The following is a 23,385-nucleotide window of genomic DNA, read 5'->3' on the forward strand; positions in this document are numbered from 1 at the left end:
CTGTCTTACAGATTAACGGAAATATGCATTGCTATAATATCATATTGGAATTGATGAAGTGGAAATACAGATGAAGACAGTCTGAAGAAGATTTTACATAAAATATAGTTTCATCCAACTCCCAACTGAGGTAAGATGAAGCCAAAAAATCCCTAACCCACCTAACAGGTACAAGAGTAAAAAGTGCATTGTTAAACCTTATTTATTTATTTATTTTAAGGAATATAAACATTTTCAGACAAACCATATTCCCCATTAAATGTAATATTGGATATGGAGTACTATATTCACTTTCCTTCTGTGCCTCTGTTCCAACTCTGAAAAATTAACCAAATTAAAAAATATTAACCCACTTACACAGTTTTCCTTCCTTGGAAAACAAAAATTGCATTATCACATCAGACTAAAAGTCCATCTAGTCTGGTGTGATATCTCTGATGGTGATCAGTACCAGATGCCTCAGTAGAAGGTCCACAGCATCTATAACACTGTAGGATCTATAACACTATAATGTCTGTGGGGCAAGTTTCTTCCTATACCCTGATGTAATAATTGATTTGCATGAAAATTTATAAGATTTATAAATGTTTCTCCTAGCTGGTGTTACTGTAGTTATTCTTACTAGCCACGTCTAATTTTTTTTTAATCCTACCAAGTTTTTGGCCATTGAGTTCCACAGGTTAATTATGCGTGCTGTAAATAGTTTTTTTTCCTTTACTCAGTTTTAGATATGCTGCTTTTTAATTTCATTGGGTTTTTTAAATTGTATGTTGAGGGGTTAAGCGGAAGTAGCCAGATGACCTCCTCTGTTCTATTACTTTACATACCTCTATCCTTTCACCTCGTATGCATCTCCTCAATAAACTACCTAGTCCTAATTTTCTTATTTTCTCACTGTATGGAACTCTTTACAAGCCTGTAGTCGTTTCTGTTGCTCTGTATAGCCATTTTTCTGTTTCTGTTATGTAATTTGTGAGATGGCATGACCATTGGTGACCCGCTTTTGATTCAAAGTAAGGGAGGACTAAGAATTTATTTAGTGGCATTGTAACATTTTAAGTTTCTTTCTTAATACAGTTTAACTTTCTGTTTATTTTTTTATCACAGCTGGACATTGAGTAGATGTTTTCATTGAACTGATCACAGTGTTGAGTAGACCTTCTTTCTGAATGAATAAAATTAATTAGAACATTATTTGTATTTATTTTCATGGAACTTCATCTGAAATTATCACCTAAAAACCGAATGGCTGTGATAGATCCATATATACCGTAGTCACTACATTATAAACCATTGTAATTATGAAAGTTTATTAGTCTTGGTGCAAAATGTTCTTGCTCATGTTTACCACTATTGATAATATAAACAAATGATATTTTGTTTGTCCCTGCCCTAATTTTTCTTTTTTTAAAAAGCTGACATAAGTAGTTTCTTTTGTTGAAAGGATAAATTTGTCCATGTTACAGAGCTGAGGTAAGAAGAAATACATATGAAAAGCATAGTTCTATATTTTGTATTTCCTGCCCCTTAGTTTTTCTCACTGAGACAACTTATGCTGCCTTTATGGGGGCATTTTATAACGCTGGCAGCTGCTCCTCTGGTGGCTCTATTGATGCCTGACAATGAGGCTCAGAATGGGGAATTTACCACTGCTTCATGGACAAAAATCTTTGAGATAAAGTCTTTGGCTAGCAAGCGGAGACCGCAAATAATTCAATTCTTTTATATAACTTAGAAATATAGCCAAGAATGGGAATCTAATACAATTCTTCTTTGAAAGTATCATTTTAAGTGATTTCTCCCTTTTTTTGATTTTGAGCAATAGATCAGGAGAAAATAGCCTAACACTCTGGCATGTTTCAGGACTCTATCCTGAAGCCTTTAAAAAAAAAAAAAAAAAAAGTATTGACCCTACTTCATGCTTCTATTGGTTTTTAGTAGCTTCACTGTTGCTTACTAAGACAGTGTTGGCAGGAGCTGAGGCATAACTTCTAGAAGGTGCTGTCATGGCACCTTAGCACTTTCTCCTTTCCCATCCCAACAGGAACAACAATGATCAGGACTCCCTTCGGAGATTTGTGACATCAGACTTCTTCACTTCCCTCAAAGGGATACTCCTGAGGGCATTCTGTGCCAAAAAAATTTAAATTTCTGCGCCAATAAATTTAAAATTCTGTGCACAGTATTTTAAAATTTTTGCAAAATTCATCGTTTTATTTATCAGTAAATAAATGCAGAGGCTCCAGCATGGCAGTCAGGAGCAAAAGCCACTGGCTGTACGAAGGTGAGAGATCACCCTTCAGCCTCCCCATCCTCCATCCCCGGGACACAGACGCAGTGCTGAGGCTGCGCCTGACTCTGACACTCCACAAGGCCTGGGCCTGCCCTGCCCCTCTGTACCAGGTGCACCAGGTGTGGGCAGGCAGGCTCATCTAGGCAGGATCCAAGTGTGAAGGGCTCAGTGTGGGGAAGGATCCAGGTGTGTGGTGATCCTGTGTGGGACAATCTGTGTGCCTAGGGGGGTCTATATGTGGAAGGATCTGCATGCATAGAGGCTCGTAAGGGGGCAGTGTCCAGATGCAGAGGCAATGGGACTCTGCAGGGGTTTCCAAGTGAAGTTGGTTAGGGCTGAGCAGAGGGGTCTGGTGTGGGAGTCTTGGGAGGGGTGTCTAGGTGCTGGGGTAGTGGGGCTTGGTGGGGTGGGGATCTGGTGCAGCTAGTTGGGGGTCTGGATGTGGGGACTCAGGGTGATGCAGAGGGTTGTGCATCAGGGTGAGGGTTTGAGTGCAGGGAGCTCAGTGGAGGTGAAGGAGTGGGAGTCTAGAGGCAGGGGATCTGGGTGCAAGGCATCTCCAGATACAGTGGTTGAGGTTCAGTGGGGTGGGGTTTGGGAATGGAGGGCTAGGGGGTTTCTGGATGTACCAGGTGAAGCTTGGCAGGGGTGTCTCGGAAGGAAGATCCAGATGCGCAGTAGTTGAGTGGATGGGTGAGCAGCTCCCTTTACAGTGACCCTTCCTCCCACAGCTGAGGAGCAAAGGGGGCAGGAAGTGGGAGAGGATACTGACCTTCCTGCAGCTGGGAAAGGTTTCTGGGGGTGGGTCTAACACAGCCCCAGCCATTCCTTGCAGGGGAAGAGGAAGTCCCGTCCTCTCCTGCTTCCAGCCCAGGTGGGACTAGCAGCTGATCCCAGTTCAGAGTAGGAGCACCTGGATGTGGTGTCTCCTGCCCCGTGGTGATTTACCTCTCTGCCAGCTGCTCTGGGTGCCTGAAATGGTGTACTTGCGCTGCTAGGGAGTAGTCCATAACTGCTCTTGCAGCTTCCCTTAGCTTCCCTGTCAGAAAGTCATTTTTCTGCAGGGGACATGAATTCTGCGTACATGCAATGGTGCAAAATTCCCCCAGGAGTAAAGGGGGAGAGAATATTTCTGATGTCACATTCCTCTCACAAACCCACCTGGCATATTGTTTGTATGTCTTCTTTCTAGCAACACTCCCTCTACTACTTAGTGCAGCATCTGCTTCCATTACCAACACTGAGACCAGTACCAGATTGGGTCAAACAGACTTGTCACACCCTGGCAACTGGTACAACCCACCTCCCATCCAGCGAAGTGTACTTCATAACCTGTTTTGTCATGTAGTTCAGATTGAAAGGAATCACAGAAGGGACAGTTAGCGCAGACCTGGAAAGCCTGATACAAGATACCTTCGGCTGATTCACTGCTCAGCGTCAGGACCTTTTAACAAGTAAGAAATGGATGCAACAAAGCCACAAGAACTGAAGCTCATGCTGAATAATGCAAGATGAGTGGTCAACAACTAGCAAACAGTATTTATCACGAAGGAAGTTCCTGGTATAGCCAGCATCACCAAACCTGTCTGGGTGATGCCATGATCCAAATGTTAGCCGACTCTCATCATGGTATCGAGCTCATCATAGATCTTAAACTTTTTCCTCTTAATTTTAAAACCAAAATGCTATCTTGGATAATACACGATCACTTGAATTTATTCCCCTTGCAATTGAAACCAGAGCCAAAGCTAACATAAATTTCATGCTCATTTACAGACCACCAGAGACTAAAAGGGTTCATAAAGGAGATCATGGACACTACTTATGAGTACCAAATGGCTCTCGGTGCTGAGACTCTGGTCTCTAGATTACCATTGCTTCCCAGTGCTACAAGATTCTCTGCCTTTTTCTATGGCCCTCCCCCTTTGGAGGACATTGAGGAGGATGAAGGAGACATTTAATCAGTGCACAGTTCCCTGCCACATCTGTACAGGAACCCATACTTTAACAAGGATGCTTGTCCATGAACAGAGATGGTGGGATTAGTTCAGGGTGCCATCCCCTCTCATGTATGGGCCTCCCAATCACCATGCTGGGATCCTTGGTCGGCATATGGTTGCAGTTTACCAGACTTCCAACTCCATTGCAACAAGCAGCTAGGGATACATGGTCTCCTCTGCCAAACTCCCAACACAAGGAGACTAGGGTGGATAAGGGGGCCACCCCTCAAAAACCTATTTCATCCTTGTCCCAGACCAGACTGTCATGCCTCCACTATCATTGATGACCACTGATTTTCACCAATTCCAGGACCTTGTGAAAAGGGTGACTGATGCCCTTCAGATACCTCTTGAGGAAGTAAAAGACTCACAACACAAGCTCCTCTATATTCTGCAGATGGCAACTCCAGGTTGCAAAACACTTCAATAAGGTGCTCCTCAATCCAGCCAAGATGGCGTGGCAAACTCCTGCCACCATCTCACCATCTTGAAAATGGGTAGATAAGAAATATGTTCCTCCCAGGGACTCAGAATTTTTGTTTCTCCTCAGTTCCCTGGTAGTGGATGCTGTAAATGAGAGGGGTAAGCAGCATTACTCTAGGTTTGCCTCTTATAAGGACCAGAAAGAGGTTAAATCTTTTTGGCAGCAATGTTACCTGGGGTTATCTAAGCCAAAAACTGTGGTAACTAATCTCTGTGTTCCAGGCCATATCAGGAAATAAATCAGTGGGGAACATAGCATCTCTGTCTGATAAATGATTGGCGCACACAAGATGCTTCCACCTCAAAATCCTTTTTTTTTATTGAGTACAAAGCGCACATCTAAAATAGCAATAGTCTAGAGCATCCCAGAATATAGTTATCCAAAGTCTAAGATGGTGTCAGCAGCAGGTTTCCGGTGGCCAGCCTTCCTCCTGGCTGCTAAGAGGGATTGTCACTGTCATCTTGCTCATAGAAAATCCAAACTTTTCCAAAGTATACACTCTCACTAAACTCTTTCTAGATTTCTCCAAACAAAGCACATAGCCTATTAGAAGTTATTTTGAATTAACAGTTTCCCTAACAACTGCAAAGAACTCATAATTTCTACTTAGTACTCCAGCAAGAACTTATAATTACAGATACCCAGACTCAAGGTCACCTATTCTTGTTAGTAACACTGCAGCTGAGCAGCTTTTTTTGTCTGCCTAAGCAAGGCCAAATTCTTTCTCGCTACATGGTATCCTCGCTTCCAGCTTAAGGTGGCAAAGTACACAAGAATGACCTCAGGTTATGTCAGTTCCGGGTTACGTCAGTTCAAGGTTATATTAAATTCAGTTTTCTCACAACAGCAAGACTTACTCTCATGCAACTTCCACAGCTTTCGTCAAGAACATTCCAGTGTCTGAGATATGCAGAGCTGCTACTGTAGCGTAGTGCATACTTTTTCTAAACACTATGCTTTGTTCCATGCTATCAAATTTGGTGCAGTGTTTGGTACTGCTATACTGTCTTCAGTCTTAAGGCTTATCTGCACTACACAATTAAGTCGACCTATGTTACGTCAGTTTACAGCCACTGCAGTAATTACTGTGGTTTTTCATGTCCACACTACCCTCCTTCTATCGGTGGTGTACATTCTTACCAGAAGTGTTTGCACCGACTTAAGAGGGGCAGTCTTGGAGGGGGCTGAGAGGCCAGGCTATCAGCTCCCTTCAGGGACCAGGAGCTGGGCTCTAATAGGGAACTGAGAGCCTGTGTGGTTAGCTCTGTGGGGAGCTGAGAGGCAGGGCGGCAGCTGAGCTTAAAACTGGAGTCCCCTATCCCCCATGAGGTGACAGCCGGCACTGTGAGTCCATTGTGGAGTTGACAGACAGAGCCTACCATCTTTTCTTGTCAATTTCACAACTGCCTCAGACTCAGAGCAGCACCAGGGCTCTCAGCTGAAGTTGTCAAATTGACAAGAAAGGCTGATAGGCTCCATGCTGTGAAATTGAGCCCGGGCTGTCACCCCAGGGTGGAGAACAGGGACTCGAGCTGTGAGTCTGGTTCTGGGCTCAGTTTCATGGTAGGGAGCCTATCACCCTTTCTTTTCAATTTCACAGCTGAGCCCTGAACTCTGCTGCAGAGAGGAGCTGTGAAATTGACAAGAATGACAGCCAACAGCTGATATAAGTATAATGCAGTGTGTGCATGAATACTGCATTGCCCTAACTACACCAATATAAGTGCTACACCTCTCGTGGAGATGAAGTTATTCTGTCAGTGTCGTGGGGCATTTAGATCGGTGAGAGCAAGGCCTGTCATGTAGACACAGACATAGTTAGGTCAGCGTAAGATGACTTACGTCGACCTAATTCTGTAGTGTGGACAAACCCCTAGACTCAATTCTGAATCTCCCGCCTTCCTCTTTGGGCATCACCTGATGTGAAACATCCATATGGACACTATTTGAAGAAGAGGTTACTCACCTTGTGTAGTAACTGTGGTTCTTTGAGATGTCTTCCTATGAGTGCTCCAGGACCCTCTCTCCTTCCCCTCTGCTTTGGACTGTTCATTGTTGGACAATCAGATAAAGAAGGACCTGAGGGTGGTTTGCCCATGCAGTTCTGTATACCCGTTTGGTGGAGCGCGAGGTTGTGTAAAGTTTGTGCACAGGCCAAGTGGACACGGCTAATGGAAAATTTCCAGTCAAAGTCTCCAGATGAGAAGCTGCAGAAAAGTGGTATTTGTTCTCTTAAGACTAGAGAGAGATCTGTTGAACTGTTGTCACTACTCTTCACTGAGTGATGGCTCAGTCTGTGCCACATGGATTCTGGAGAATACTCTGTCCACACTCCATTCAGTTTGTTTCCTTTCAGAGCCAAAGCGAAGTTATTAGAGTGGAGATTTTTGGTGTCCATTTGCCTCTACCTTGAAACTGTTCTTACAGCTGTATTTTAAAGCTAAGAATGGAGCGTTCTCTGTTTCAATATAGCATCCACCTATCCAGTAATTGTACCTTTTAAGAACCGAAGGGAAAGTACTCATAGGTTTCTAGATTTGTGCAGGAGCAATTAACATTGCTAATAAATATTTAGTGCCATAACTTGGCAGTATGGTTCAGATGTGGCCTTTAGCCAAAGAATTTACAATGTAAATTAGCAAACGGAGAACTTGAAGAAAAAGGAGAGGGCTAGGGAAAGAAAGACGTTAATATTGTTGTATAATATGGGAAATGAATTTTAACGTGTCATGAGATTTGTCTGTATGATTCTATTTTCTTGAGACATGTCCGTGAGCTCACAGTCTTTTAAATAGCAGTGCTTTTGGAGGCTACACCATGCACCCTCATTCATGCTGGAATCGGAGGTATAAAAGAGGATTGTTCCCAGGGATTATTTTGTTCTTTCATTTGTTCCCTCAAACTTTTTTTAATGGAAGAAACACCTGGGGTCACTTGATCAAATCTGTTGCTTAATGCCCAGTACGGTTGATATCCAAAAGCTCTTTGACTCTTTCACGAAAAATGGGTTCCTCAGGCTCAGCATAATTGTACAGAAGATCTGCATCACTTCCCGGTCAAAGTTAGGTAATGAAGTCAGTGCTAATAAATACTCTGTGCTGAATTTTGCCTGGTGTTCCTTACTGTGTTAGTGGGAGACAGTATTAAAAAAAAAAGATGAAGAGATGACTATGACATTACCTGAGATACAGACTGGACTGATGAACAGAGATGTCTCTTCAGTTCTCCAGCCTGGGTTGTCTTTTACACTGCTTTGCCGTGAGAGCACCAATTCCTGATCTGCTCTCGTACAGCCTTCAGCATGTAAGGTACTTTGAGTTATATTGTATGAGTGCTGTAGCTCCCAGTCATGAATTACATTGCAACGCAATACCAGCAAACTCCTAGTCCCAGACTTTCCCCCAGAAATGTTCATTTTGTACCGCCCAGCACCAGTGTTCCCTCTGAACTGTGTGGTTTGGTGGCCACCCAGGAGTGATTCAAGGGCTGTGTACTTGATTAGCAGAGCCGTGCACATTCGGAAGCATGTGTTCAGGTGCCCCTTCCACTCCCCCACTTTGCAGCCATGTTGCTCCTGCAGCTGCTCCTGGGATCCTCCTGCTGGCTGTGCAGAGTAGGGGGGAGGGGGCAGGGAGGTGCTGATTTCAGGGTGTTCCCCTTCCCCTGTACCCCATCTCCACAGAGTAGGGGTGAGGGGACAGGGGGTTCAGGACTCAAGCAGGAGAGCGCTGCTGTGGTCTGTGGTCTGAACCAGTCTTCTGAGTGAATATCTTAGAGACAGTGCATGGTCTCTAAGACTTCCCCAGCAGTCAGCTCACAAAGTCTCTGTCTCTCTCTCCTCGCCTTCCCAGTCCCTTGTACCTCATCTCTGCAGAGCAAGGGAGGGAGAACATGGTTTAGGAGAAGAGTTTTCAGTGAATGCTGTAAAGAGACAGCGCAGAGACCTCTCAGAAACTTCCCCAGCAGCCAGCGCACACACTGTCTGTCTCTCTCTCTCGCATATGCGCACACACTCTCTCTCTCTCTCTCTCTCTCTCTCTCTCTCACCCACACTCTGTCACACAGAGGCTGTGTCTCTCTTACACACATGCTCGCTCTCTCTCGCACACACACGCACACAGTCTCTTTTTGTCTCTCTCTCACACACACACACACACACAGAGTCTTTGTCTCTCTCTCACACACACACACACACACACACACACACACACACACACACACACACACACAGAGTCTTTCACACTCATGTCCCAACACATACTTATATTGTTGTTACTTCTTGGTACTTCCTGCAGTGCACATATATTCTCTGTAATTTTATTCTTTCGAAGTGTGTTGTTTTAGTTTTTTGATTGGTCTATGCATTTCATAATTTTTATTTCTCTCTTACACTTAAATTTAATTTTTTGAGTAGTGAGTCCTAAAATGCCTAACCTATCCTGGCTGGAGTAATTATCCCTATTGGTAACTTAAAAAAATTATATCTAGGCTTTTTGTTTCTACTGGTGGTGCACATCTGTATATTACCTTGGGGCACTTAACAAAATCTGTTCTGCACATAGGTTGAAAAAATTATAGGGAACGGTTCCCAGCATCCTCCTGGACAATACAAGCTCATGTAAGGTCTGTCATTTCATTAATATAAAATGATATGCACAAATCCTGTTATCTCAAATGAAGTTTCCCATGCACATTGATTCAGTCCAAACACATTGGTTAGATAAAACAACAACAAAAATTATTAACTACAGAAAGATTTTACGTGACTACAAGTAACAAGCCATACAAGTCAGGATTGATTACAAGGAAATAAAATGGTAAAACGCAACTAACACCTAACTTAACAAGCTACGGGGACGTCTACACTATTGGCCAGATGGGCGGGTAGCAATCGATCTATCGGGGAACGATTTATTGTGTGTAATGTAGATGCAATAAAACAATCCCCGGTCTCTCTCCGGTCGACTGCTGAACTCGAGCTCGGCGAGAAGTGGAAGCAAAGTCAATGGAGTGGCGGCCATCGATCCCGCGCCTCGAGGACGCGAAGTAAGCAAATCTAAGTCGATCTAAGATATGTCAACTTCAGCTACACTATTCTCGTAGCTGAAGTTGCATATCTTAGCTCGATTCTCCACTCCCCTCCCACCCCAGTGTAGACCAAGCCTAAGTGAGTACAAAGCAAAGCTGTTTGTTCCAGCAGTCTTATGGCTGAACATCAGGATCAGTCAGGATCCCCCCATCCCTGTCCAATGCTGCTTCCTTTGTTCTTCATGGTGATACCTTGGATAGCGAGCAGGAAGAGATGATTTGGGCATCTGCTGTCTTCTGTTATAGCCATTTCACTTGAACAGGAATTATCTCCAGCTGATGTCCAGGAGACAGAAAGTCTGTGTTACCAGGAACCTTAAATTGCTTCTTTGTCAAAATGTAGATCTTCTGCCCACAGCCTCTCTCCTGCCGAAGTGTGGCCTTTTAATCAGGTAATGGTCCATTCGATCTTGTTAACACCTGGCTGAGGCATTGGCTAGCCTTTTGTCTGAGGAACTTGTTTGTGACTGCCCTCCAGAACATGTTGGAACATGTCATGGGTAATACCGTACAGTGGAATCCTATATCTTTACATATAGTGTTGCCTCACATATTTTACCAGTACAATAATTCTCAGCAAATCCTGAGTTTTCAAATGATACCTTACATGGTATGCTTTGTACAATATTTATCATAGTCTTGGAGGGGTGAATGTAAGAGTACAGACTGTCACAGTGATGTTATATTGAAAGATTTCCTTAATCTGGCTTTGTACTGACAAAAGCAGAAAGGCACAGTATCAGTCAAGTCAACATGAGCAGTGCATTGGTATGTGGAAGCTTTTGTACTAGAGTTTGTGTCTGATTAGGTGCTGATGACATTCAAGCCATACTACCAGGAAGCTGTTAATTTCTTCTTCTTTGGTGCTCTACTGAGGACCCATGTTCTAGTTTTGGTGCCCCAGACCTTCTGTTGGGAGATTCAGCTTCAGCATCCATCTCAGAGCCCACAGGGAATACCGTCTACACCAAGACACACTGATCGTTGGTTTCTCCACAACATACAACCCAAAGGTTTTTGAAGGGTGCTGTGACAGGGGGCTCTGTTTATCGAACAGGGCTGCCCCCATTGGCCCAATGTGGGGTTGGTACATCCCATTATCTGGACTTCCTGTGGGATCAAATCGTTGCAATAAAATGGCCTCAGGATCCCTGGCAGAGTTGAGCAAATTATCAATCCACAGCGCCTGGGCGCGTTAGAACAAGCAGTCTGTAGCCTCCGACCCTCCTGGCTGGGGCAGACAGTAACAACTGGGGTTTCTGACCCTCTGGGCCTGGCAGAACAAACAGTCAGTCTGTAGCCCCCAGATGGGGCAGAGTAAACAAGCAGTCTATGAGACTGGGGCAAGCAACAGCAGTTGGGGGTCCTGACCCTCTGGGTAGGGCAGGATAAACAGTTGGTAGCCCCTGGGCAGTTCAGGGCAAACAGGCAGTCTATGGCATCTGAGCCTCCTGGCTGGGACAAGCAACAGTAATTGGGCGTTCTGACTCTGTGGGCAGGGCATAACAAACAGTCTCTGGCCCCAGAGGCTCCTGGTTAGGGCAGGAAAACAAACAATAGCCACAACCAGTAGCAAGTGGGGTGGGATAGGGGAACCTCCACTGGATTCCAACCCAGGTTCCTATGAAGCCGGGAAATTCCCTGTTAAGGGTTAAAGCATTGACTTCTACTACATTACCTGGGCCACTTCCTACCACAAGTTGCATCTCAGGCCTCTCTCCAGCTGGCAGTGGCTCAGTGTCCCCGTCAACCTCTGCGGTTGCCTGGTCGTCCGCAGTGTAGTCTGGGACCATAGTTCTCACCACTTGGAGGGTCTCAGGTGTTTCTACAGAAGCTTGCAACACACATCCTTCCTCTTTCTTAGCCAACCCAGAGTGAGCTGGGGTTCCTCCTTTTATCTATCCCTTCCACGTAGAGCATGCACAGCAGTGGTGAAGGGGTGTGGCCTCTTGGGACCACAGTGTTTGGTCTGTCCCCACTGGCCCAGTGTGGGGTTGGTACACCCCATCACAGGTACCATATGCTTCATATAGTCGCTCATGTGTGGGATCCTCTTTAAATACTGATTTTATCATCTGCCATGAAATATTACATTCTTCAACGAGTGCTTGTTCATATCGATTCCAATTAGGTGCGTGCGCGCCACATGCATGATTGTCGGAAGATTGTTACCCTAGCAATGCTCGGTGTGTCGGCTGAGACACTTCTTGGCGTGGTGCCCTTATGGCGCTGGATATGTGCCCTGGCCGACCCAGCGCCCCCTTAGTTCCTTCTTACCATCCATGACGGTTGGAACTATGGAGCGCAGCTTAGATGATCTCCACTCTCCCTAGCATTTGCTTTAGTACCTGTTAATAGTTTCTGATTAGCTGTTAATAGTTGGTTATAGTTATTAATAGTTGTGAATTACTTAGTATAGTTAGAGTTAGTTTAATTAGTGGGGGGGAACGGGTCTTCTCCCTTCTCCCCAATCCCGGTACCCAGGCCTATTCCTGGGTCTCTGGGCTTCAAACCCTGCTCAGCTTGGCAGAGGCCGATGCCAGCGGGAAACCCCCACGACTCTTGCCTAATGTGTCTGAGGGAATCCCACCAAGCAGACAAGTGCTGCATTTGCAAAGCCTTCAAGCCGAGGACAAGGAAGGAGCGGGACTTTAGACTGAAGCAGCTTCTTATAGAGGTGGCACTTAGTCTGATCATTTCCTCCACATGCTGAGACTTGGCACCATTGTCCTTGGTGCGGAGTGGCCCTGTGGCACCAACTGGTCTGGCACCGCATTCGGATTCCACCAAAGACTCACGACGCCAGATCTCCCCTCACCACCATGGTATAGCTCTCTATCTCCAAGCCAGAAGAAGCAGCAGCCCAAGCAGGTGCTGTCCACTTCTTGTTTGTTGGTGTGGCAGCCGCTGATGCTTCCTGCACTGCAGTTGGAGCCACGTCCATTGCTGGAGCACATAGGACAAATATCTGCTCCTGCATCGTCGACTCTGGCGCTGCAAGGGCCGTCGGGTCTGGTGCACATAAGCTCCCTGGTGCAGCAGTTGAGCTGAGACTACTCTCCACACCGGAGACCTTTTCAACGGCGCGAGACTTGATCACACTCACAGAGCCGACTCCTCTGCAGCCGGCAGCACCTCCAGCACGGACGGTGCTTGCGAAGGGAAAGCTGTCCCTCATGCGACCGCCGTCACCGAGTGAAGAAGGACAATACTGGTCCCAGTCCCGATATTCTTCCCGGTACCCATCATGGCGTTGCTCGCAGTCCCAGCACCGTTCTCGCTCTCAGCTCCAGTCGCACTCAGGATGCCGCTCCGGGTCGCGGAGATCCGGGTTGTGTTACGGCCGGTACCAATCGGACTCCCAGCTCCGCTCCTGGTACCGGTTAGAGCGGCACTTGACCTGGAGCCGATCCCGACACCGATTTCACCAGAGGTCGCCATCGAGATTCAGATCAGGCTCCCCGTACCGATACGACCTCAGGCACGGATTGATGTCTCAGTACCGCTCTGCATCATGGCACCGTACAGCATCGGGTACTCGGCACTGGCGCATACAGCACCACCTTGGCCATCTCGCTCTGCCTCTGTGTTGTCGCGCTCGCAAGGTGGCTACCATGACCAGGGTTAGGGCGGTACAGGCCAGTGGCTAGAATAAGGCCAGGACCTGGGCCACGAAACCCCACAGTCATCCTTTTGGACCCTCTGGGCATACCATCAGACCTAGGGGGCTCCTTCAGAGGCTTCCCGTTCCTCTCCTTTGGAGCCCTGAGTACCGGAGGCCACTGTGTCTCTCTGCCCCCCCCCCCCCCCCCCCGAGGCTCTGAGGCGAGTGCTCCAGCACCAATGCAGGCCCACGCTCCTAGTGTGGTGAACCTTGATCAACAAGATCCTCCACGAGAGGACCTCGCACAGGATTCCTTAGTTCGGGGAGTATCTTCCTTGCCCAATGAGGCAGTGGCAGGGACTAGAGTTTTGGGCCCTCCTCCTATGGACCTTTGCGCCCACCAGGAACTGCTCCGCAGAGTGGCGTGCAATACATACCTTCAGGTGGAGGAGGTGGTGGAGGTAGAGGACCCTGTGGTGAACATTCTGACGTGGAGGCACTGTCCAGAGTTGCCCTCTCTGTCATATGAACCATACAGTCCAATGCCAAGACAATCTGGCAGTTGTCAGCCTCTGTTCCACCTACAGCCAACGGGAAAGGAAGTACTTTGTCCCTTAGAAGGACGACAAGTACCTCTATATGCACCTCAACCGTGCTTCCTTGTCATGGCTTCAGTCAGCGAGAAGGAGCAGCATGTTCAGCAGGTCCTGGCGCCTAAATCAAAGGATGCTAGATGCCTAGACTTGTTTGGGTGCAAGGTGTACTCAGCCGGAGGTTTGCAGCTCAGGGCGGCCAACCAGCAGGCACTCTTGAGCCCATATGACTATAATTCATGGCACTCTGTGGAGAAATTCAAGGAGTTGGTTCCACAGGAATTCAGAGAGGAATTTGTGGCTGTAGTGGAGGAGGGCAAGAAGGTGGCCAGGCTTCCCTACAAGCCTCTCTGGACGCGGCAGATTCAGCATCTAGGACCCTGGCCTCGGGCAAAGCCATGCTCCGCATCTCGTGGCTGCAGGTCTCTGGCTTACCAGCAGAGTTGCAGCAGACCCTCCAGGACCTGCCCTTTGATGGCCAGGGCCTATTCTCTGAGAAGACAGACTCAAGGCTGCAGAGTCTGAAGGACTTGAGAATTATTATGCCCTCTCTGGGAATGCATACCCCAGTAACGCAGAGAAAGCCCTTCAGACCCAGCGTCAGACGCAGCTGAGGTGGTAAAAGGAAACAAACTGGACACCAAGTCAGCCAAGGCCAGGGCCCCTCCCAAGCCATCAGCAGGGCCTAAGCAGAACTTTTGAAAGTGCGCCTGAGGACGAAGCACTAGTCTCCATTCAGGATCCTTCCCCACCTTTCCAAAATCATCTCTCCCATTTCCTCTGTGCATGGTCCTATATAACATCAGACTGTTGGGTCCTACGCATGGTGGAAAGGGGATACTCCTTCCAGTTTGTCTTTCCCGTCCGTCTTCAGGGACCCTTCTCACGAGTACCTCCTTCTACAGGAGGTCCAATCACTCCTGGCTTTGGGAGCGATAGAGGAGGTTCTGAGAGAGTCAAGGGGCAAGGACTTTTATTCCCACTACTTCCTAATCCCCAAGGCCAAGAGCGGGCTTCAGCCCATCCTGGACCTACGTGGGCTCAACAAATTTATGGAAAAGTTGAAGTTCCGCATGGTCTCACTAGAGACCATTATTCCTTCCCTAGATCCTGGAGACTGGTACGCCTCCCTCGACATGAAGGACGTGTGCTTCCACATTGAGATCTACCCAGCGCACAGACGCTTCCTTCACTTTGTGGTCAGTCAACAGCACTTTCAATTCACTGTCCTTCCTTTCGGCCTATCCACGGCCCCCCAGGTGTTTACCAAATGCATGGCTGTGATGGTGGCCTCTCTTTGTTGACAACAGGTCCAAGTGTTCCCATATCTCGACAGCTGGCTTATTCGGGGTCGCTCGAGGGATCAGGTGCAGTCTCATGTTCAGCTCATCATGAACATGTTCAATCGGCTGGGCCTCCTGCTCAATGTCGTGAAATCCACTCTGGTACCAACCCAGAGAATAGAATTCATAGGAGCAGTATTAGACTCAGGCCTAGCCCAGGCAATTCTGCCAGAAGCATGCTTCAAAACCCTGGTGAACATCATCCACAGCCTGCAAAGCTTCCTGACCTTGACTGTGAAAACACGCCTCTGCTTCCTGGGACACATGGCCTCTTGCACATTTGTGACCAGGCACACCAGGCTGCGACTATATCCACTCCAAGCCTGGCTATCAACAGTATACTGCCCAGGTCGGGACAACTTGAGCACAGTGGTTACCATCCCACCAGGGGTATTAGCCTCTCTAGGCTGGTGGCTGGACCCCAAATCAGTGTGCAAGGGGTGCCATTTCATGCCTCACAGCCCTCAGTGTCCCTAGTCACAGATGCGTCATCTCTGAGATGGGGCACCCATCTTGGGAACCTCCGTACACAGGGGCTGTGGTCGGCAGGAGAGTTATCCCTGCATATCAGCGTACAGGAACTCAGAGCCGTGTGCCTGGTGTGTCAAGCATTCTGAGAACTCATTCAAGGCGATTGTGTTGCAGTCCTCACAGACAACACTATGGCCATGTTTTACACCAACAAACAAGGGGGAGCCTGATCGTCCCCCCTCTGTCAGGAGGCCACTCGTCTGTGGGAATTCTGCATAGCCCACTTGATCCATCTGGTGTTGTCGTTTCTCCCAGGGGTCCAGAACACCTTAGCGGACCACCTCAGCAGATCATTCCAGGCTCATGAGTGATTGGTTCGCCCGGACGTCATCCACTCTGTCTTCCTGAAGTGGGGCTTTCCCCTGATAGACCTATTCGCCTCTCGCAAGAATCCAAAATACCAGGTGTTCTGCTCTCTCCAAGTGCGCTTTCTGGGTTCCCTGTCGGATGCCTTCCTAATTCAGTGGAAGGATCACCTGTGCTACGCCTTTCCTCCATTCCCGCTAGTCCACAGGGTCCTAATCAAGCTGCACAGGGACAGAGCCTGTCTGATTCTGGTCGCCCCAGCGTGGCCCAGACAGCCCTGGTATACTACTCTCATAGAGCTGTCGGTGGACACCCTGATTCCACTTCTGCTGTGACCGGACTTGATCTCTCAGGATCACAGACAACTCTGTCATCCTGACCTGCAGTCTCTCCACCTCAAAGTGTGGATGCTGCATGGCTAAATCAGTCTGAGCTGTGCTCATAGACTCATATACTCTAGGACTGGAAGGGACCTCGAGAGGTCATCGAATCCGTCCCCTGCCCTCATGGCAGGACCAAATACTGTCTAGACCATCCCTAATAGACATTTATCTAACCTACTCTTAAATATCTCCAGAGATGGAGATTCCACAACCTCCCTAGGCAATCTATTCCAGTGTTTAACTACCCTGACAGTTAGGAACTTTTTCCTAATGTCCAACCCAAATCTTCCTTGCTGCAGTTTAAGCCCATTGCTTCTTGTTCTATCATTGGAGGCTAAGGTGAACAAGTTTTCTCCCTCCTCCTGATGACACCCTTTTAGATACCTGAAAACTGCTATCATGTGCCCTCTCAGTCTTCTCTTTTCCAAACTAAACAAACCCAGTTCCTTCAGCCTTCCTTCATAGGTCATGTTCTCAAGACCTTTAATCATTCTTGTTGCTCTTCTCTGGACTCTCTCCAGTTTCTCCACATCTTTCTTGAAATGCGGTGCCCAGAATTGGACACAATACTCCAGTTGAGGCCTAACCAGCGCAGAGTAAAGCGGAAGAATGACTTCTCGTGTCTTGTTTACAACATACCTGTTAATGCATCCCAGAATCACGTTTGCTTTTTTTGCTACAGTATCACACTGTTGACTCATATTAAGCTTGTGGTCTACTATGACCCCTAGATCTCTTTCTGCCATACTCCTTCCTAGACAGTCTCTTCCCATTCTGTATGTGTGAAACTGATTGTTCCTTCCTAAGTGGAGCACTTTGCATTTATCTTTACTGAACTTCATCCTGTTTACCTCAGACCATTTCTCCAATTTGTCCAGATCATGTTGAATTTTGACCCTGTCCTCCAAAGCAGTTGCAATCCCTCCCAGTTTGGTATCGTCCGCAGACTTAATAAGCGTACTTTCTATGCCAACATCTAAATCGTTGATGAAGATATTGAACAGAACCGGTCCCAAAACAGACCCCTGCGGAACCCCACTTGTTATACCTTTCCAGCAGGATTAGGAGCCATTAATAACTACTCTCTGAGTACGGTTATCCAGCCAGTTATGCACCCACCTTATAGTAGCCCCATCTAAATTGTACTTTCCTAGTTTATCTATAAGAATATCATGCGAGACCGTATCAAATGCCTTACTAAAGTCTAGGTATATCATATCCACCGCTTCTACCTTATCCACAAGGCTCGTTATCCTATCCAAGAATGCTATCAGATTAGTTTGACACGATTTGTTCTTTACAAATCCATGCTGGCTATTCCCTATCACCTTACCACCTTCCAAGTGTTTGCAGATGATTTTTTTAATTATCTGCTCCATTATCTTCCCTGGCACAGAAGTTAAACTAACTGGTCTGTAGTTTCCTGGGTTGTTTTTATTTCCCTTTTTATAGATGGGCACTATATTTTCCCCCTTCCAGTCTTCTGGAATCTCCCCTGTCTCCCATGATTTCCCAAAGATAATAGCTAGAGGCTCAGATACCTCCTCTATTAACTCCTTGAGTATTCTAGGATGCATTTCATCAGGCCCTGGTGACTTGCAGGCATCTAACTTTTCTAAGTGATTTTTAACTTGCTCTTTTTTTATTTTATCTTCTAAACCTACCCTTTTCCCGTAAGCATTCACTATATCAGACATTCCGTCAGACTTCTCAGTGAAGACCGAAACAAAGAAGTCATTAAGCATCTCTTCCATTTCCAAGTCTCCCGTTACTGTTTCCCCCTCCTCACCGAGCAGTGGGCCTACCCTGTCCTTGGTCTTCCTCTTGCTTCTAATGTATTAATAAAAAGTCTTCTTGTTTCCCTTTATTACCATAGCTAGTTTGAGCTCATTTTGTGCCTTTGCCTTTCTAATCTTGCCTCTGCATTCCTGTGTTATTTGCCTATATTCGTCCTTTGTAATCTGACCTAGTTTCCATTTTTTATATGACGCCTTTTTATTTTGTAGGTCACGCAAGATCTCGTGGTTAAACCAAGGTGATCTTTTGCCACATTTTCTATCTTTCCTAACCATCGGAATGGCTTGCTTTTGGGCCCTTAATAGCGTCCCTTTGAAAAACTGCCAACTCTCCTCAGTTGTTTTTTCCCTCAGTCTTGATTCCCATGGGGCGTTACCTATCAGCTCTCTGAGCTTACCAAAATCCGCCTTCCTGAAATCCATTGTCTCTATTTTGCTGTACTCCCTTCTACCCTTCCTTAGAATTGCAAACTCTATGATTTCATGATCACTTTCACCCAAGCTTCCTTCTAGTTTCAAATTCTCAATGAGTTCCTCTCTATTTGTTAAAATCAAGTCTAGAACAGCTTCCCCCCTAGTAGCTTTTTCAACTTTTTTAAATAAAAAGTTGTCTGCAATGCAGTCCAGGAAGTTATTGGATAGTCTGTGCCCCGCGGTGTTATTTTCCCAACATATATCTGGATAGTTGAAGTCCCCCATCACGACCAAATCTTGGGCTTTGGATGATTTTGTTAGTTGTTTGAAAAAAGCCTCATCCACCTCTTCCACCTGATTAGGTGGCCTGTAGTAGACTCCCGGCACGACATCACCCGTGTTTTTCACCCCTTTTAGCTTAACCTAGAGACTCTCAACACTTCCATCTCCTATGTCCATCTCCACCTCAGTCCAAGTGTACATTTTTAATATATAAGGCAACACCTCCTCCCTTTTTCCCCTGTCTATCCTTCCTGAGCAAACTATACCCATCCACACCAACATTCCAGTCGTGTGTATTATCCCACCAAGTTTCAGTAATGCCAACAATGTTGTAGTTGTATTTATTTATTAGCACTTCCAGTTCTTCCTGCTTATTACCCATACTTCTTGCATTTGTATATAGGCATCTAAGATACTGGTTTGATCTTGCCTCCCAGCTTTGCCCTGACCCTCCTTTCTCTCTGCCATTATAGCCCGTGCTCCCTCCTGTTTCCAACCCATCTCCCAGGTCTTGTTCCCCACTTACCTGTGGGGTTTGCTCACCTGTCCCCGTCGAACCTAGTTTAAAGCCCTCCTTACTAGGTTAGCCAGTCTGTGCGCAAATAAGGCCTTTCCCCTCCTCGAAAGGTGAATGCCATCTGTGCCTAGCAGTCCTTCCTCGAATAGCATCCCGTGGTCGAGGAAGCGAAAGCCCTCCTGGCAACACCATCCTCGCAGCTAGGCATTCACCTCCACGATTCATCTGTCTCTGCCCGGGCCCCTACCTTCGACAGGAAGAATCGAAGAGAATACCACCTGCCCTCCAAACTCCTTAACCTGTACTCCCAGAGCCTTGTAGTCACTCTTGATCTGCTCAGTGTCACACCTCACAGTATCATTTGTGCCCACATGGATGAGTAGCATGGGGTAGTAGTCAGAAGGCTGGATAATCCTCGACAATGTCTCTGTAACATCTCGGATACGGGCCCCTGGCAGGCAGCATACCTCCCGGGATGAACGGTCAGGGCGACAGATGGGTGTCTCTGTCCCCCTCAGCAGAGAGTCTCCAACCACCACTACCCTACGTTTCTTATTATCAGTGGTGGAGCAGACCTCCCAGCCTTAGGGGTACGGTTGGGGGTGATTCCTTCTCTCCTGTATCAAGAAGAGCATAACGGTTATCTATTACCACAGCAGGAGAGTTCGCAGCAGGGGTTGAGCACTGCCTGCTGCCAGAAGTAACCAGCTGCCAGTGTCCACCCTGATCCATCTCCTCCTCCACTGGTGTGTCAGTAGTCCTGTGAACTGGGACAGCTACGTCAGCTGTCTCCACATGGATACTGTCCAGGAATTGCTCATGGATACGGATGTTCCTCAGCCTAGCCACCTCCTCCTGTAGCTCTCCCATCTGCTGCCTGAGAGATTCCACCAGTAGGCACCTTTCACATTAGGTGCCACCCCCAGCCTGGATATCAGTAAGTGGAAATCGCAAGTTATAGTCTTTGCAAGCCCACACCAGAATGTGGGTAAAAGCATCCATGCTTTGGTGCTCTGTCTGGCTACAGGCGCAGGTGGAGGAGACAGAAGATTCGGTCCAGCAGATCCTTTTGGGTAGCAGGAAGCCCTCTACAAGGTCCACGCGCTTAGCCAAGTGGAAGCGTTTTTCCTGCTGGTGCACCTGGAATCGTACAACTCCCACTTCGGGCGTCAATACCTGTCATCTTGGACTACCTCCTATCCTTAAAGCAGGAGGGCTTGGCAATATCTTCCATCAGGATTCACCTGGCAGCTATTTCGGCTTTCCCCCTGGGCAAAAACGAGCACTTGGTCTTCTCCTATCCCATGGTCAGCAGATTTCCCAAGGAGAAGTGGGAGCGCCTGTTCCCACTAATTCGACAACCAGTCCCTATGTGGGATCTTAACCTGGTCCTATCTAGATTCCTGGATGCCCCATTCAAGCCAATGACCACTTGCTTTCTTCTGTACCTTTCCTGGAAGACAGCCCTCCTTGTAGCTATCACCTCGACGAGGCGTGTGGCTGAGCTCCGGGCACTCACATCGAAACCACCATGTACGGTGTTCCACAAAGATAAGGTACAGTTGCGACCCCACCCGGCCTTCCTCCCTAAAGTGGTGTCTGCCTTCCATGTCAACCAGGACATATCCCTCCCTGTCTTCTACCCGAGGCTGCATGCCTCGTGACGGGAGCAACAGCTGCACTCCCTAGATGTTCACAAGGCCCTGGCCTTCTACATTGAGTGAACTAAACCCTTCAGGAAAACATCACAGCTGTTTGTTGCTGTGAAAGATCGGATGAAGGGCCTCCTGGTCTCCTTCCAGTGCATCTCGTCCTGGATCACATCATGCATCTGTGCATGCTATGATTTGGCTGGTGTCCCATCTATGCACCTTACTGCCCACTCCACGCGGATTCAGGCTTCATCCTCTGCTTTCTTGGTGCATGTGCCCTTTCAGGAGATAGGTAGTGCAGCGACTTGGTCATCATACCTTTGCCCACTATGCGATGGGGTGATGCTGCATTTGGTTCAGCGGCCCTTCGTTCCACGACTTCTCACTCCAACCCCACTGCCTACGTAAGGCTTGGGAGTCACCTAATTGGAAACAATATGAGCAAGCTCTGAAGAAGAAAAGATGACTACTCACCTTTGTAACTGTTGTTCTTCTAGATGTGTTGCTTATATCCATTCTAAACCCGCCATCCTTCCCCACTGTCGGAGAAGCCGGCAAGAAGGAATTGAGGGGGCGGTGGGTCAGCCGGGGCATATATCCGGCGCCATAAGGGCGCCACTCCAGGGGGCGCCTCAGCCAACCCACTGAGTGTTGCTAGGGTAAAAATCTTCCCACTGTCGTGCATGCAGCGTGCGCACACCTAATTGGAATGGATATGAGCAACACATTTCGAAGAACAAACATTGCAAAGTTACAACCAGTTACAAAGGTGAGTAACCATCTTTTCCTCACAGTTTTATCCTCAGCACAGAGTTAATAAAATCTAAGCTCCCTAATTGTTGATTCCCCATAAAAAGTGTTCCATGGAAATAAATGATCCCATGTCCTCACAAAATTCCAAACTAAGGCAGTTTCTGAGGCCTGGTCCACACTACACAGTTAAATCTATTTAAACAGCGTTAAATCGATTTAACTCTGTACCCGTCCACGCTACAAGGCACTTTAAATCGATTTTAAGGGCTCTTAAAATTGATTTCTGTACTCCTCCCCAACGAGAGGAGTAACCCTAAAATTGATATTACTATATCGATTTAGGGTTAGTGTGGACGGAAATCGAAGTTATTGGTCTCATTCCTTTAATGTAGCTACCCAGAGTGCACCACTCCGGAAATCAGTGGTAGCCTGGGACCATGGACGCACACCACCGAAGTAATGTGCCCTAGTGTGGACGCGTAAAATCGATTTTATAAAACCTGTTTTATAAAACCGGTTTTAATAATTTCGATTTTATTCTGTAGTGTAGACGTGGCCTGAGGCTTCGGCTACACTAGAGATCTTACAGCGGCACAGCTGCACCAGTGCTCTCTGATTTAGTCACTTTAACCTGATGGGAGAGACCTCTTCTGTCAGCTTAACTAGTCCAGCCCCATGAGCGGTAGTAGCTGTGTTGGCCGGAGAAGTTTTCCCGTGGACATGCTGCTAGCCACACCAGCACTTATGTCAGTGTAACTTATGTCTTGCAAGGGTGGTTTATTCACCCCCCTGAGTGACATAATTTATGCCAGCATAAGCTGTAGTGTAGACATAGTCTAAATTTGTGTTCTTCCTTCCGTCTCACTCTCAGGGAAACCAGACTGACATTTCTTACACAGTGGTAGAGTTTTTAAAAGCCCTTAATTGCTACCTGAATATGACTAAGCAAATTAGTAAATCTTCCAATTGTTTTCTTTTATTGGGATAAATCTATAGGTCAGTCCCTAAGCGCAAAGGTGTCTAAATTATGCTATGAATATGTATTTATGATTTTGTGGATGTATAGTCAGTTCTTTACTAATTCCAGTGCAACTTCGACAATATGCTTTAAAATCTTTTTTTTTTCCATCTTGGAGGTATAAAAGGCTGTTTATTGAAACAAGAAGACTTTAACTGCTGAAAGTTGGATATGAAGAAGGGAGAATTGAGAGTTTGGTCCACCTGAGAGGAGGTAGTTGCATGAATTTACTGTAAGAGAATCATGGAGTGAACAACCAGGGTTTTGATAGTGGGGATGGACAGGAAGCAGCATGATTTTAGACTTGTTGAGAGCCTTAATATGAAGA

General features: G+C 46.9%; 1 protein-coding gene across 1 annotated transcript in view; it reads left to right on the forward strand.

The window, feature by feature from the left end:
- Nucleotides 1-23,385, forward strand: part of BMPR1A (bone morphogenetic protein receptor type 1A) — a 203,232-nt gene that overhangs the window by 74,343 nt on the left and 105,504 nt on the right. The window contains exon 2 of the mRNA XM_030570181.1: nt 12-130. The gene's annotated coding sequence lies outside the window, so the exon portion shown is untranslated. The remainder of the gene's footprint in view (nt 1-11; nt 131-23,385) is intronic.

This window comes from Gopherus evgoodei, chromosome 7 (assembly GCF_007399415.2).
Source record: "Gopherus evgoodei ecotype Sinaloan lineage chromosome 7, rGopEvg1_v1.p, whole genome shotgun sequence".
In the NCBI taxonomy this organism is placed as follows: domain Eukaryota; kingdom Metazoa; phylum Chordata; order Testudines; family Testudinidae; genus Gopherus; species Gopherus evgoodei.